The sequence below is a fragment of the Mus caroli genome, chromosome 17 (genome assembly GCF_900094665.2).
Source record: "Mus caroli chromosome 17, CAROLI_EIJ_v1.1, whole genome shotgun sequence".
Lineage (NCBI taxonomy): Eukaryota > Metazoa > Chordata > Mammalia > Rodentia > Muridae > Mus > Mus caroli.
The window spans coordinates 78237921-78253152 of record NC_034586.1 but is presented as its reverse complement, the minus strand read 5'-3'; the positions used below and the strand labels follow the sequence as shown (position 1 = coordinate 78253152).

General features: G+C 37.0%; 1 long non-coding RNA gene across 1 annotated transcript in view; it reads left to right on the top strand.

The window, feature by feature from the left end:
- Window positions 1–4759, top strand: part of LOC115029703 — a 13005-nt gene extending 8246 nt beyond the window's left edge. The window contains exons 5-6 of the long non-coding RNA XR_003835249.1: window positions 3058–3132; window positions 4500–4759. This is a non-coding gene — a long non-coding RNA (uncharacterized LOC115029703). The remainder of the gene's footprint in view (window positions 1–3057; window positions 3133–4499) is intronic.
- Window positions 4760–15232: the final 10473 nt, after the last annotated feature.

Here is a 15232-nt window from a genome sequence, read left to right as displayed (position 1 = left end):
GACAGGGTTTCTCTGTGTAGCCCTGGCTGTCCTGGAACTCACTCTGTAGACCAGGCTGGCCTCGAACTCAGAAATCCACCTGCCTCTGCCTCCCAAGTTTTGGGATTAAAGGCATGCGCCACCACTGCCTGGCTAGGTTACAGGTATTAGCTTGGTGTTCTTGTATGCTCCGAACAGCAGGAGCAAGTGTATCTATGCCTTTTTTTTGCCTGCTCTTGAGAGTCTTTTTCTCCTATTGGGTTGCCTTTGAAGCTTTAATATAAGGGCGTTTGCCTTGTCTTATTGTACCTTGTTTTGTCTTGTATGGCTGTTGTCTCTTGGAGACCTGCTCTTTTCTGGAGAGGGCTTGGTGGAGGATTTGGGAGGAGAGAGGTATGTGTGGAGTAAGTGGAGATGAGGGAGGGGGAAACTGTCTTTGAGATGTATTGTATGAGAGAAGAATATATTTTCAATGAAAAAATTATATTTAGCGGGCATTCAAACCCAGATGGATCTTTCCATAACAGCTGGTATGTTGCCAGATCCTCCCATCACCACCAATACCTGCAGGTCACCCTAGCTATAACCCTACTAAGCATCTACATCTTGTGTGGAGTCTGACAAGAACTTTCAACCCCAAGATTGAATACCAATTAGCTGAGGTAAATTGTAATAGGTTAGAATAATACCCAACACATGATCCAGACAATTACCCAATACCAAGAAACCCTACCAAAGACATGATTTCAGATGACTAGGCTCAACCCCCAAATAGAGACAACACAAATAGCTGAGGCAAAATGTCTCTTTTAGAAACTGACATCCTCCACATATTGATCTTTGAGAAAAGCTACTTAGCCAGTGCAGAAGACAATGATTTCACAACAGCATTATAAATGTATTAAAAAAAAACTCAGAGAAGATATGAACAATGCCTGATGAGGACCATGAAAGCACAGTTGAGTGAAATTATCAAAATAATTTAAGATATTAAAATGAAATTTAATAAAGAAATAAAAATAAACTCTAAGGAAAGCCAACATGAAATAAAACCCCTAATGAAAGACTGAGGAAATCAAAGAACTCAGAGCAAAATATCACTGACAGATTGGATCATGTGTAAAATGAGCATATCATGTCACAAAGACCCGGTAAAAGATAGGGATCACCAAGATAGAGAAAATAGGAAATTAGAAAAGTCGCAACCCAGAAATGGAACATGAAGGAATATGGGGATCTATAAAAGAAAAAAGAAAAACTACAAATAATAACAGACAAGAAAGAGAAAAAAAGCAGGTCAGTGACACAACATATTTTCAACAAATTCATTGAAGAAAAATTCCCGTATCTAAAGAAAGATGCTTATTAAGGTGTAAGAGACATAAAGGACACTAAATACAAATGATTGGAAAAGAAACTTCCCATATCACATAATAATCAAAGGACTAAGTAAAGAGAAAAAGAAATGGTACTGAGAACTGTGATAGAAAAAGGACAAGTGAGATAACCAAACAGGCTCACCAGAATAAAAAAAGAAAATCTATGGGAACCATAGCTAGATGGGGCTTGTGCAGGTGCTTTGCAAGTTTTTAAAAATTGCTTTTAATTGCTCCATCTCAGTATTGGCATATCCTTTCTTTTTTACACTTTTCCCATTCATTCATTCATTCATTCATTCATTCATTCATTCATTCATTCACTTTATATCCCAATCGCTGCCCCTCCTAGTCCCCCACTCACAGTGATTTTTATCTCATCCCTCCCTCTCTCTTTTTTCTATTTCTATGGATTTCTTTTTGTTATTATGAATGCTGAACAATGTATTTTTCTTTTCTTTTTCTTTTGGTATGTGACATAACATGATAAAGCTTCACTAATGAAAATTGGTGGCCAGACCTGTACAAATTAGTCAAAGTCTGAATTGTATTAGCACCAGATGTGACTTTACTGCTTGCAGTAAACTTAGTTACCTGCATCCCTTAGAACCATCCTACAAAACACAGAAGTGGATGCTCACAGTCAGCTATTGGATGGACCACAGGACTCCCAATGGAGGAGCTAGAGAAAGTACCCAAGGAGCTAAAGGGATCTGCAACCCTATAGGTGGAACAACATTATGAACTAACCAGTACCCCCCTGGAACTCGTGTCTCTAGCTGCATATGAATCAGAAGATGGCCTAGTCGGCCATCAGTGGAAAGAGAGGCCCATTAGTAGTGCAAACTTTATATGCCTATTGTACAAGGGAACGACAGTGCCAAGAAGTGGGAGTGGGTGGGTGGGGGAGTGGGTGGGGGACTTTTGGGATAGCTTTGGAAATGTAAATGAAATAAATACCCAATTAAAAAATCTATCAAGGTTTCTAGGTAGAGATTCTTTTTATTATTATTATTATTATTATTATTATTATTATTATTATTATTATTATATATTTTCTTTATCTCCAAAAACCTCCTATCCCATCCCTGCTCCTCGTGCTCACCAACCTATGCATTCCTGCTTCCCTGTCCTGCCATTCCCCTACACTGGGCATCAAACTTTTACAGGACCAAGGTCTTTCCTTCCACTGATGTCTGACAAGGCCATCCTCTGCTACATATGAGGCTGGAGTCTTGGATCTCTCCATGTGTACTCTTCAGTTGGTGGTTTAGTCCCTGGGAGCTCTGGGGGGTACTGGTTGGTTCATATTGTTGTTCCTCCTATGAGGCTGCAAGCTCCTTCAGCTCCTTGGGTCCTTTCTCTAGCTCCTCTATTGGGGACCATGTGCTTAGTCCAATAGTTGGCCGCAAGCATCCACCTCTGTATTTGTCAGGCACTGGCAGAGCCCCTCAAGAGACAGCTATATCAGGCTCCTGTCAGCAAGCACTTTTTGACATCCACAATAGTATCTGGGTTTGGTAACTGTATATGGAATGGATAGAGATTCTTTAGATTTGGGTCAGTTACATTAAATATCTGTCATTATCAATTTCTCCTGTATAGAGACATCTAGTGTACTCTGTCTTCTCACCTGCATGTTATTTTATGGTTGTAGCATAGTGCATCCATGATTGCTTCCAATTATTTGTTCCTTCTCTAGGAAATCCATAGATATTGTTCCTGGTACTCTTTCCCTTCCATGTCAGGGTTGGTTACATGACTGGCTCTGGTCACTGTAAGTATGAAGAATGTATACCTTCTTCCTATATGTTAAGAACCATCATGTGGATTCACATTTGCTTTTCTTTTTTCTATCTCAAGAGCAGAATATATAATCCAGAAAAAAAAGTCCTTTTACACCCTACAGCTAGTACATTCATGGTTCAGAAATGGAGACAGCTTATAGCTAACAGGAAACAGCAAACCTAGTTGTGTGGGTGTGTGGGTTTGAAGGGTGGTAAGCTTCTACAATTTGCATTAACTCTTGTCAGAACACAAGCCAATTCTTTCTAAGCTTGACAACATTCGTTTTGGGGCCCTTTTCTTATTTCTAGTTACTAAAAAAGTACATTCCATTCTTTCCTAAATTATTAACTTACAGAACTTGTATTAAGTAGTTTAATAGTTTGGGAATAGCATCAATCTCTGTAGAAATTATTATTATTGAGCCTTAAAAAAATCCATAAAGTCTTATCACCTCTACTAATAAGTCAGGCTCCTTTCTAATTACACATTAAAATTTCAATTTCTGGGATTTAAAACTCAGATAAGAGGTGGAGTATTTATAGTAATATCCTTCTGCTTTGCTCTTACATTTACTTCAGTATGTTTTAGTGGGCATTTCAGAAGAATTTACCAATATACTGGTAATACTTTATGCCACGAATATAACAGATGCATTTAGACTCATTTTATGCCAGGGCTGTGTTAGATGTTTTCAAATCTATCATCTGATTAACTGGTTCTAGAAAATCTCATTTTGAGAAGTTAGAAAGGAACTCTTTAAAAATGACACAGCAGAATTGGTAACATATCTCTGTTGTAAAGTTCTTGCATTGCAAGCATGAAGGCTCTTGTTTGAGCTCTAGAACCCATGTCTAAAACAAAACAAACAAACAAAAATAAATCCAAGAGAATTTGTAATCTCAGGAAGCAAGGACAGGAAGCTGCCTGGAGATTTCTGGCCAGCCAGCCTAGCCTACTATGTGAGTAGCAGGCCTGTAAGGGATTCTGAACCAAACCAAACTAAACCATCATGGCTGGTGCCCAAAAAATCACAAGTCTTTTGCCTACACACACACACACACACACACACACACACACACACACACACAGGTGTATCTCCCTCACACGTGTACCCTTACACATGATCATATTCACACACATACACACACACACACACACACTGATCACATTAAATAACTGTGTTTAGAAGACAGGAATGATTCTCTCAGTGTGAATAACTGAAAACCTTTGTGATCTACTTCTAAAGTGAATGGAGTTGCTTCTGTTCCTCTTTATTAAACACATTGCTTAAGGAAGTAAACTTTTCTATAAAGCAGACAATGCATGTTTATAACAAGAAGGATTTCTTTTGTGCAGGTGCATCTTGCCTGTGGCTGTGAAGATGCTATCTGATGACAGCTGAGTTCAACTCCAGGATCCAGGGCAAGTTCGAGGACCATCTCAAGGGCAGGGAACAAGTCCTCAGGCCATAGGACAGATGCTCCAGTAGACATAGGAGTGTGCTGATCTTTAACGCCTGTGTTTGAAGGCTATGATCTATCATTTTCGTCAGCTAAGGTGATTCACATGCATTGTTTAAGGTTCCTTAGATCGGAAAGGCCTGGCAAACATGAGAAGTGCATAAAGAATTGAACTTGTACAACCTCAGAGGGGAAAAAAACCTAATGAACAAAAATGTTTTTCATAATTATGTTGTCCTCATTTCTTTATATTTTTTATTATTGTTTAATATGTAAAATTTGTAAGGACTGATTTTTTCTAATAATAGAAAACATTTCAAAATAAAAAGCTTTGTTTAACTAATTTTAGATTGCTGAGGTGAATTCGATTTGACCTTTCATGTCATTTATGTTAAAAGTAAATCATACTAAGTGAAGAACATCAGTGACCATGGAAAGAATAATATTTTCTAATTGACATTTTCAATTCTGCAGTTCCTAGTCAGATATAGGGTGATCATACATCTAAGTAGAACCTGTTGCGTTAGCTTATGAATGGCTGAAACTTCCATTAAGCAAGACCATGTCTAGAAGCTTATTCTTCAAGTCAAAGAATTAAAACAGAACAAAGCAAAGCAAAGCAAAGCAAAGCAAAACAAAACAAAACAAAACAAAACAAAACAAAACAAAACAAAACAAGAAGCAAGCTTGTGTGAACTGTGCTATGGAACAACATGTATAGCAAGTGACTGAAGGAAGCCTCTGCCAACAGCTGGAAAGAGTTTCTATCATCAGTGATGTAAGTTGACTAGACATGTGTCCTTATCCAGTATTTTTTCAGATGAGTTGAGCTCAGAACCTTTTCTTGACTGCATCCTATGTGGAGTTTAAAACATAAGGTCCCGTGAAGTTGCACCTGGAAACTGTGGGATTGATGTTTTAAGCCATACATTTTCATACAGTAGTGTTTTTCTTCAGTCAAGGGCTTCACTGGGAATGCCCCAGATCTGTTTGGAGTATATCCCATTATCATTCCAACATAATTTTACTTAAAAATATTTTAATGGACTACTGTATATATTTGTTTTAAGATGCTATCTGAGAATGGGAATCAATGATAAGGAAAAATGTTTTCTTTGTCTTTGATGTGAAATGCACACTTTTGCCCTGAGGGCTCTGAAAAAGTAAAAGAATATAGATCACAACAAAAAAGTTCAGATTTAATCCCTGAGAAATCTCCCAGAAGTAATTATTCTAGAAATAGTTCCCTTCCTGTAGAAATCATGAACCTATGTTTAAAATCACTATTGCTTAGGCAATACATTTTTATTCTTTTATTCTCCTTTCCATTAAGAATAACAAGGGTTTTTCCCTAGTACTTTATTTCAGATTGTGTGTGTGTGTGTGTTGTGTTCTGAAATATGTGTATTACAGAGAGATAACAGATTGATTTCTGACATTCTAAGACTAGAAAGAAAACTATCTTTTATTCCATTTAACATAATTCAGACTGGGTATAACTCTATCCATTCCGTATTTAAGAAAACAGTCATTTACTCTAAATCTAAAAACACATGAAACATCTGTTCATAGTGTTGCTAATCTATGTTTATGTTTTACATTTTAGCACCGTATCATCATATTTCAGTACATGTTTTGCATCAAGGAAACAAAGAGATTGTCATGTGCATTGCTAATGTGGTGGCTCTTCCTCTGGGTCACATGCCTCATGTTCCAAGTATGGCCTTGCATTTGACAACATTTCTGAGTTCACTCATTTTTCCAAGTTAGAATAGAAGCCCTTCCTGTCTATGTGTTACACAGAGATCAGGCTAAGTGTCACTCCCTACATTTCCTGCTTCTTCCCTGACTCTTCTATGACCTTCACTCTCTTTTTCTTTGATATTATAGTCACACACACACACACACACACACACACACACACACACACACACACTAACCCATATGCTCATGCACACACATATGTGTGTGTCCATATATATGTGTATGCACAAATATTTAAAATACAACTCAATTTATTTCTTTGTTGTGATATTCTGTTGCTTGTTTTTTAGCTCATGAATTAGTTTGCACATACAAGGGTCCACACTTAATGTGTCCCAACCATTGTAGTCAAAGCTCATGCCTTTTTACTTAGTAATTTTCTTTATATTAAATGAAATCAGTAATAATGGCATGTTGGGATCACAAAATATATTTCCTTGAAATTAGTCTTCAAAATTAAAATTACACATGAGTGAGTGAGCTTTCCCTGGGATGACAGGGAAAATTCAAAGGCAGTCATCCTATATGTCACTAATGATAGTTCCTTTTATCCCCCAAACTGTCCCTTTAACTTGATTCACTTATTTCTGAGCCAGTATGCATTATTTAAAAATACATTTCACTCTGATTTTCTGTGAACATATGTTGGATTTGAAGACTACTGAATTTTAGTGTAATTGTGAGTCTTTCTTTTTTCCTTAATGTAGAACTATTTTTAAATACTGACAGCTTCCTACGTGGGTAATGTATTCATAGTATTTTCACCCCCACCATCTTCCCTCTCCAACACCTCTTGTCCACCCCATTTTCCCTCAAATTCATGACCTCTTTTTTAATTATTGCCATTACATAACTAATTCATGTGGATAAAACTGATGTAATATTTTGTGAAAGATTGGTAAGATCAGACACAAAACTAGTTGTAGATTTAAGAAATCTGGAACAGACTAATAAATAGGAACATTATTTTACCCTTGGATGCAAATTATGCAAAATGACAAGAGGAAAGACACTTTACCAAAGATGGCAGATGTTATTAGGCTTCTCAAATTCATTTTCATATTTTTCTTTTTCTCTCCACTGGTACTTATGGAATTTGCAATGTTCTTAAGATACACCCCTCCCCCAGAGCAGAGCCTGCACTGCATTTATTTTTATTTTTATTTTTTATTTTTTTGTATCTGCACCCAGATAGTTAAGTAGAAGAAGCCGCCTAGAGTGTTCTCCATGACAGGCCCTTAACTTGCATTAAACTTCCAATTTTTACAGACTAAAGAGAAGTATTTCTTCCCATCCTTCTCTGGAGAATTATGGGACTATAGAGGAATATTTACACATGATCAGACCATGAAATTTGAAGGTGTGTTAAACATACTTCAGCTTTGGACAGTTTTTCTAGGAATATTAGTCTGGCAGAGGTTAGGCATTTTCTTTAGATTTATTAGGCAGGAGAGAAAAGTGTATTTTAATGTTCCCCCTGGCTCTGTAAGTTATTTCTCTTTATCTGCTACAGAGGAAAATAATTAAATTATTGATGTTTGTTGGCTCATATGTGCAGCTGCTATTTCATTTATATTGTTTATACGCCCAGTGAAAATATTCCAGAGTTCAAGGAAATCAGTGACTCAGGGCTCCTGATATATTAGCTCGCCCAGCAGTGCCAATGTTTTCATTCCTTCTGAGGAGAGCAGAATGGACTTATTTTATCTCCTGCCAACTTATTTAAGTGTGTTTCCAGTGTTTGAAAATTCTCTTTCTAGGATTGCTTTAGAGATTATACCAATCACTAGTTACTGTGTCTCTGTCAAATTGAAAAGTAAACATTAATTCTCATGTGTCATGAGACTAATCCCATGTGCAACCTGGGAAAATGGTTTCCCCAGATAGAAAGGAACAATACAAGCTTCTGGCCATCCATGTTCTACAACTCTGGGAAAGATCCAACCTCTCTATTGCATTTAAGTTGGGCCTTTTCTATCGCATTGGGAGGTTCCATCTGAGAGTCTATGGAATCCTGGCTATGGTACTATCATGTGGAATATGGTATTTGACACCCTTTTTAAATGATTTCCATTATCTGCACCTCAGATGTTTACACATTAAATTTAAAACACACAAAGGAGAATTTTAGACATGATTGCTAAAGCAAGATTAGAAGTGAATTCTAGAAAGGTCAGAGAAAACATAAAAGGAATATTAGGTAAATTTTCTGGTGTCCTTTTAGTTGACAACGTGTGGACATGATTTTTCCTCTCTTGTGATGTTAGTGAGAAGGACAGCATAGATGTTGTTTTCCCTGGATGACTATTCGTTTCACCTTGCTGTCCTGATTTTAGCAGAACACTAAGAAGCAGGGGCAGAAATTTTTCTCTCTCTCTCTCTCTCTCTCTCTCTCTCTCTCTCTCTCTCTCTCTCTCTCTCTCTCTCTCTCTCTCTCTCTCTCCTTTCTGAGAAACCACTGATGCAATAATCCAGGACAACTCCTTTGTCCTTTCCATTAGATCAGTACAAAAATACATTCCCCATATTATTGCAAAGCTGTCGAATAATACTGATCTGCAGGGTACAATGTGGAGGTTATATTAATTTTGACTAGGGAACAATTTGATGCCCTGAGGTTTTTGTTTACCTTTCTGGACCCACATGAAGGTAGTTCAAGCACAGAATATTCAAAGCACCAAGTGCTTGCTAGGCCCCAGCAGCCTGCAGGCTTCTGCTTCCATCAGTGTGTCCTTTATGCCTTTTCAAGTCCCTAGTCAGTTGTGAGTCAAAGATTAAAAGAGGACAGGGAGAAAACTTCAAACAGTGTATGTGCCCCAATAAAAATATTCCTGATGTATTAATGACAACAACCCATGGATCACATCGTTTCACTACTCCAAAAATGCTTTCGAATGTTAACACCTTTAGCTAATTCTCAGTGTGTGTGTGTGTGTATTTCAAACCAACATATATACTATAAGTGCATAGTTTTTACTATAATTAACTAGGCATTGTCAGTTAAAGAAATTAATTTAAATGTAAAATTATTTTAGGGTTTCAAATTAAAGGCTAAATATTAAAAAGCTAAATAACTCATTTTAAAATTATTACAGGATGTGTATTACTCAATAATTTTTAAGGAAGTGTCCCATCCATTAGTTGACATAAGGAAATGGAGCAGTGATTACACTTCTTAGTTTCTTGTTTAATACAACAAAATGGGAGACAGCAGTTAGTGAGAAGAAAAGCTCGGGCCCCAGTGCTGTAGCAGCACACACCCTTTCCTTTTGTGCAGTGGATTAGAAAATGTGAGCAGCTTACAGTTTTGAATGTGTACAGTCTCCTCAGTGTTCTTGTACTGCTGTCTACACCAACATGTACATAGTTCAGAGTCAAGTAAATACAGCCACAGTTAGCTGTGAAGGTGTATCGAGTACTCTTCCATGCACGGAGTCCCAAGGCCTGGACTCACCAGGAACCTTTATCAAAGTGTTTACTTTCTGCTCTTGAGTATGACAGGATCTAGCAAGCTTGAAAATTGCTTTGTAATTAGTTTGGGATATTTTCCTATTCCAAATAGGCTGAAAGACACACACACATACACACACACACACACACACACACACACACTCACACACACACAAATATGTATATATATGCACGTGCATGCATTCACACACAGATGCATGCATGCATCCATGCACCAGAAACACATATGTGCATTAGTTTATGAATCTTTACTACTTTTGGATACATTGTCATTATTAAAATTACTTCTGGGCAAAGCCAAAACCAAGGCTGTTAGGTGTATAGATGAAGACCATGAATATTTTAAAAATAATCTGGAAACTCACTCTTCCTGTTACAGGAGCCACTGGCTCTTCATCTAGGTGGGTGGCCATGTAGAATTTCATTTGTTCACATTGGCACATCAGCTGGAATTGGTATTGTCACTTTGTCAATCTTGTGCAAGAGTTATGGAAACAGGCTCAAGAGACCATTTATACATGTATGTGTCTATCTATCTATCTATCTATCTATCTATCTATCTATCTATCTATCTATCTATCTATCTAATAATTAAGGAAACGATTGTTAATTTAGGTTGCAACACAGGAGGAGTCTGGAGGATGTGGAATAAGTGGTAGTGTTGTAGGTGCAGTTTTCATGTATGAAATTCTATATTATAAAATGAGGATTTTAAAAATGAGGAGTATGGAATTCTGTACGGCTATTGGGGTAGTTTTGCAGATGCTGATGAGAGGAACTTGTGTACCATGGACCACATTTTTTAGGTCCAGTTAGGATTATATTTCCCATCAAAACAAATCCTCCTATTTTGACTCACTGTTATTAGTACCTGATTTGTCATCATCCTGCACTCCCTGATACTCAGTTTTAATTCCAACTTTTTATAGTGTAAGGTAGTAGACTCTATTCGGACAATATACCAAAACTTAGATAAACACAGTTTATACCAAGCACAATTCATGTAAAAATATGTCTTCACACAACTGTATACTATTCCCAACTTGGTGTACCTGCCTTACTTTCATCTCCCAGTATCTTACTAATTTTAAACCCATTTACTCATTCATGGAAAAGACAACTTGATAAGGGAAATATTTGATTTCTCTGCACACTTTTGAGAAACTTTCCAGAAAATAAGTTTAATCAATTTTTGTTCCTTATGAGAAAATTCCAATAATGGAAATAGCAGGTTTCCATAGCTACACATCATGTTGTCTACCTCTAGCAACTGCAAAGTCCTTAAACTAGAAGGAATATGAATGTTTTTTATTAATATTCACATAACAATATTTTCCACTTACAACAAACACATTAAAATTTAATCAACTATTGGCAAATGAACGTACCTAATGTTAACTCACTGATTATGCTGTTCATATTTGGATCTCTGCTCTAATATGTCTTTTCTTGCTTGGAGCCAAAAAATATCCACATTCAAATATTGTGTTGGTGGTTCATTCTCACAGTCCAAGACTCATAGAACATTAGTTAACACAATTATACTTAAAGCACTTTTATAAACTTCTTATATGTGTTATGAATTATAATTAATACAGCACATACATTTAAGTAAGTCAAATAGTAACTAACTTTAGACATTCAAGCTACCTTAAATTGAAGTGAAACTTTCGTATATCTCTGAAACACTAGACTGTTGGTTACCACTGTGTACGTAAGTAATTCTGCTACTAACAAATGTGAAAGGCTATGGTTCTTACTTGGAGACAGATATGCTACCAGATCCCGAGGAAATGTGATAATGTCTGAAACATTATTTATGTATTTGTTATTTTGCTTTCACACTAGGGTAGGCAGAGGGTGACAGTAGAATCTAATTGGAAGAGGGACTTGGATGAATCAATGCACAGAGCAACTGTCCACTGAAAGATCCAGGGTGTAAATGGTATCATGCTTGAGATAGTGTGACCCTGAGCAGCAGTTTCTTTACTTAGATAAATCAGGCATTTGAAATACACTATGTGCTTTCTTTCTCCAGGGAACCCTAAAGGTGCATTCTTTGACTTTCACAATCAAAGATATAATTGAGAGTAGATGATTTTCAATTTAATAATTGTTTAGAGAGGAAAATGTAGAAAATGAAAAAATAGAAGAAAAGAAAAAAATCATAATGCTAATTTCTTTCTATTAACAGAGCCAACTTGTTTTCAACTACTTCCAAGCTTTTTTCCCAAGGTTCATTTGGTCAGCTTGAGAATACATTTAAAAGAAAAATAAGCCATACAATGGCTCGCTCCACTAACTTGACATTACTCATGGGTCACCAGCGGGGCTTACTCAAACTAACCAGAATGGAGGTTCTTGAAGGTTGTTTAAGCAATGTAGCATATTTGGTTTTCTTTGAACATAACTTTTGAAATATGCCCCATTTGTTTATTTTGTTTTCTCATGTAGGTACAGTTTAACTGAAAGTAGACCAAAAAATATAAAAACATACCTGGTTACTTCATCAGAAATGTATATATAACATCTGCACTCAAGTACTTTTAACGTCCTAATATACAGTAGCAATCCTATTGTCTTGGACATCTGTACTCTCAGGGTAATTACATTTACTCTAAACCAAGCACACTGTGATTTCCACCTAAAACTACCTTGCCACCTTGTTTTCCACCAGAATCCACAGATTTCCTTAGTTTCTAAGAACTTTAGAAAAAACCTTCAAAACAAAAGTCAACATTAACTCGAAGTTCCATCATGTTTCTCAGACCATTACTATTGTAATCACTAGTGCATAAGCAGAGGTGTTTTTCCATGGACCTGTGCTGAGTTCTACTGCTGACTACTTGTACCAGTGGACTATCTATGCACTCCATAAAATAAAAATTAGGAAAAACACCGTCATAAAAAGAATCCATAGATCTTTAAATTGTCTTCATTATTTGCTACTTCAAGGTAAAAAGAAATTTAAATTAAAAATGTGTGATGAAACTTTCAATTAAAAACTAATTAGGGTAAAACACAGTTGTTATCAATCTCTGATACTGGTCTCTGATAGCTTCCCATTCATAGTGACTTGAAATTACACTATGAGATTACAGTAGACACGTGAATTTAATAGTACTTTGAACATTTGAAAAGGCAGGCACATAAGCCTGTGGTTTGCCCTGACTCCCACACCAAATTGCAAAGGAGAATTAGGGGTTAAGTCCAGGTTTAATAAATTCCAGTTCAGTGTGTCACCTGCTTAACTATAATGGCTCCCATCTTTGGAAGAAACAAGGTAGACTTCATGGTAACTAATGGATGCTATCATTAGTAATAGACGTAGTATATCTTTGATCACGTGATTCAGAACCTTGGGGTCTTCACTCATCTCTTTCCTGTGCTTGGGAAGTTCTCAATGTGCTCTGCCCTCATTTCCCCTCCTTTCCTCCTGCTAACCTCCCGCCCTTTGTTTTCAGATCCCATGTCCAACATCTCCTCTTCATGGATGCTTTATCTTGCATATCATTTTAGTTCAGCTGTTTGTCATTTGACAATGTCTGTATCTCTCTTTTTTTTCTCTCAAAAATACATTACAGTTTTGCTTTAAAATTTGCCTTTGCATGTCTGTTTGTTTAAAGACTTTATTTACCTTAGAGGATAAAAGACTAGGTGGGTAAGGCTCGAGCTGATTTTTGTCCTCTTTTGCATCTGCAGGAAATAGTAAGCGTGTTACACAACAGAAATATTGAATCCATAAAAGAATATGATGTTTGCATAGCAAGAGGATATTTTAAAGAAAACTGTATATAAAAGAGAAAAATGTTATCACATTGTTATAATCGGCTGAGGTAAACTTCTTAATGTTTTGAAACTAAAGAGGAACATCATGAATCTGCTCTGGTGAAATCTCCCTAAACCCAAGTCTAAATTCCTCCTGGTATTTTGTTTTTTTTTTTACATTCCTTAACAGCCAGTTTTATAGCATGTCTATTACAGGCATTATACTCACACACCTTCCTGAAAACACAGTGACTGAGTGCTGAGTTCTGAGTGCTTCTGAGGTGTAGGGGCACTAAATGAAGCATTTAATGGAAATTAGAGAAGACATTGTCCTTACCAATAAGCTGCTCTTTGTGAGTGAGTTTTGTGGTTAAATATATATATATATGATATTTTCTTCATTTACATTTCAAATGCTATCCCTTTCCTAGTCTCCTCTCCAAATATCCCCTATACCCCCCACCCCCTGCTCCCCAACCCACCCACTTCTGCTTCTTGGCCCTGGCATTCCCCTATACTAGGGCAAGACCAAGGGACTCTCCTCCCTCTGATGGCCGACTAGGCCATCCTCTACTACATATGCAGCTAGAAACACGAGTCTCACCATGTGTTTTCTTTGATTTGGTGGTTTAGTTCCAAAGAGCTCTGGGGCAGGGGGGTAACTGGTTGCCGTCATCTACTTGATGGAACACAGGGTCTCCAATGAAGGAGCTAGAGAAACTACCCAAGGAGCTGAAGGGGTTTGCAGACCAATAGGAGGAACAACAATATGAACTAGCCAGTACCCTCAGAGATCTTTGGGTTAAACTGTTTTTATTAACCATCTGCTTCTCTGGAAATGGAGAATGTCTACTACAAAAGGAGAAAAGAGAGTTGGGGAAGAATCTTAAAAGCAATGATGAGCTGGTTGCTTTGGGTAGTCCAACCTGTCACTATGATGTAGTTTCTATGGTTACCATTTGATTTCTTCCTGCCTGGGTTCATTATAACAATAGTTTACCATAAACTACCTGGACTGAGTAAATAGGAACAAAAATAATCTCATGGTTCCAAAGATTGCAAAGTCTGAGGCCTGGATGACAGTGGGAGTGTATTCTGGGAGACTCCCCTTTCTGGACTGTGGGTGGCCACCTTCTTGCTATATAAACCACACAGTGGAAAGTATATACAAGAGAGACAAGAATACCATTCTCATTCTTTTCCTGTGAAGACTTCACACTAACTGCTTAATATTGTGCCATGATTCTGAGATGGCTCCACAGTCTCACACTGAAATCTTTTTGGCCAGCTGGTGGTACTATTTGGCGATGCCAAAGACAACACTTTTGGAGATAGGGCCAAGCTGGTCTAGGTAAGAGAGCATGCATGGACTAGATATGGTCCTACATTTGACTTGACCTTATCCTTTTTTCTCACCATGATGAGAACAAACTCCATCATTTGTTCCCACAGCTGAGTGTCTCCTGCCGTGAAGGAAAGAAATCTTCAGAACCCATGAACCCAAATAAAATCTATTTCTCTAAAACGTTTGTTAGAATCAATGATACAATGATGCAAAAGTAATTTATGTACCAAATGATATTACTATATATATACATATATATATATATATATATATATATATAT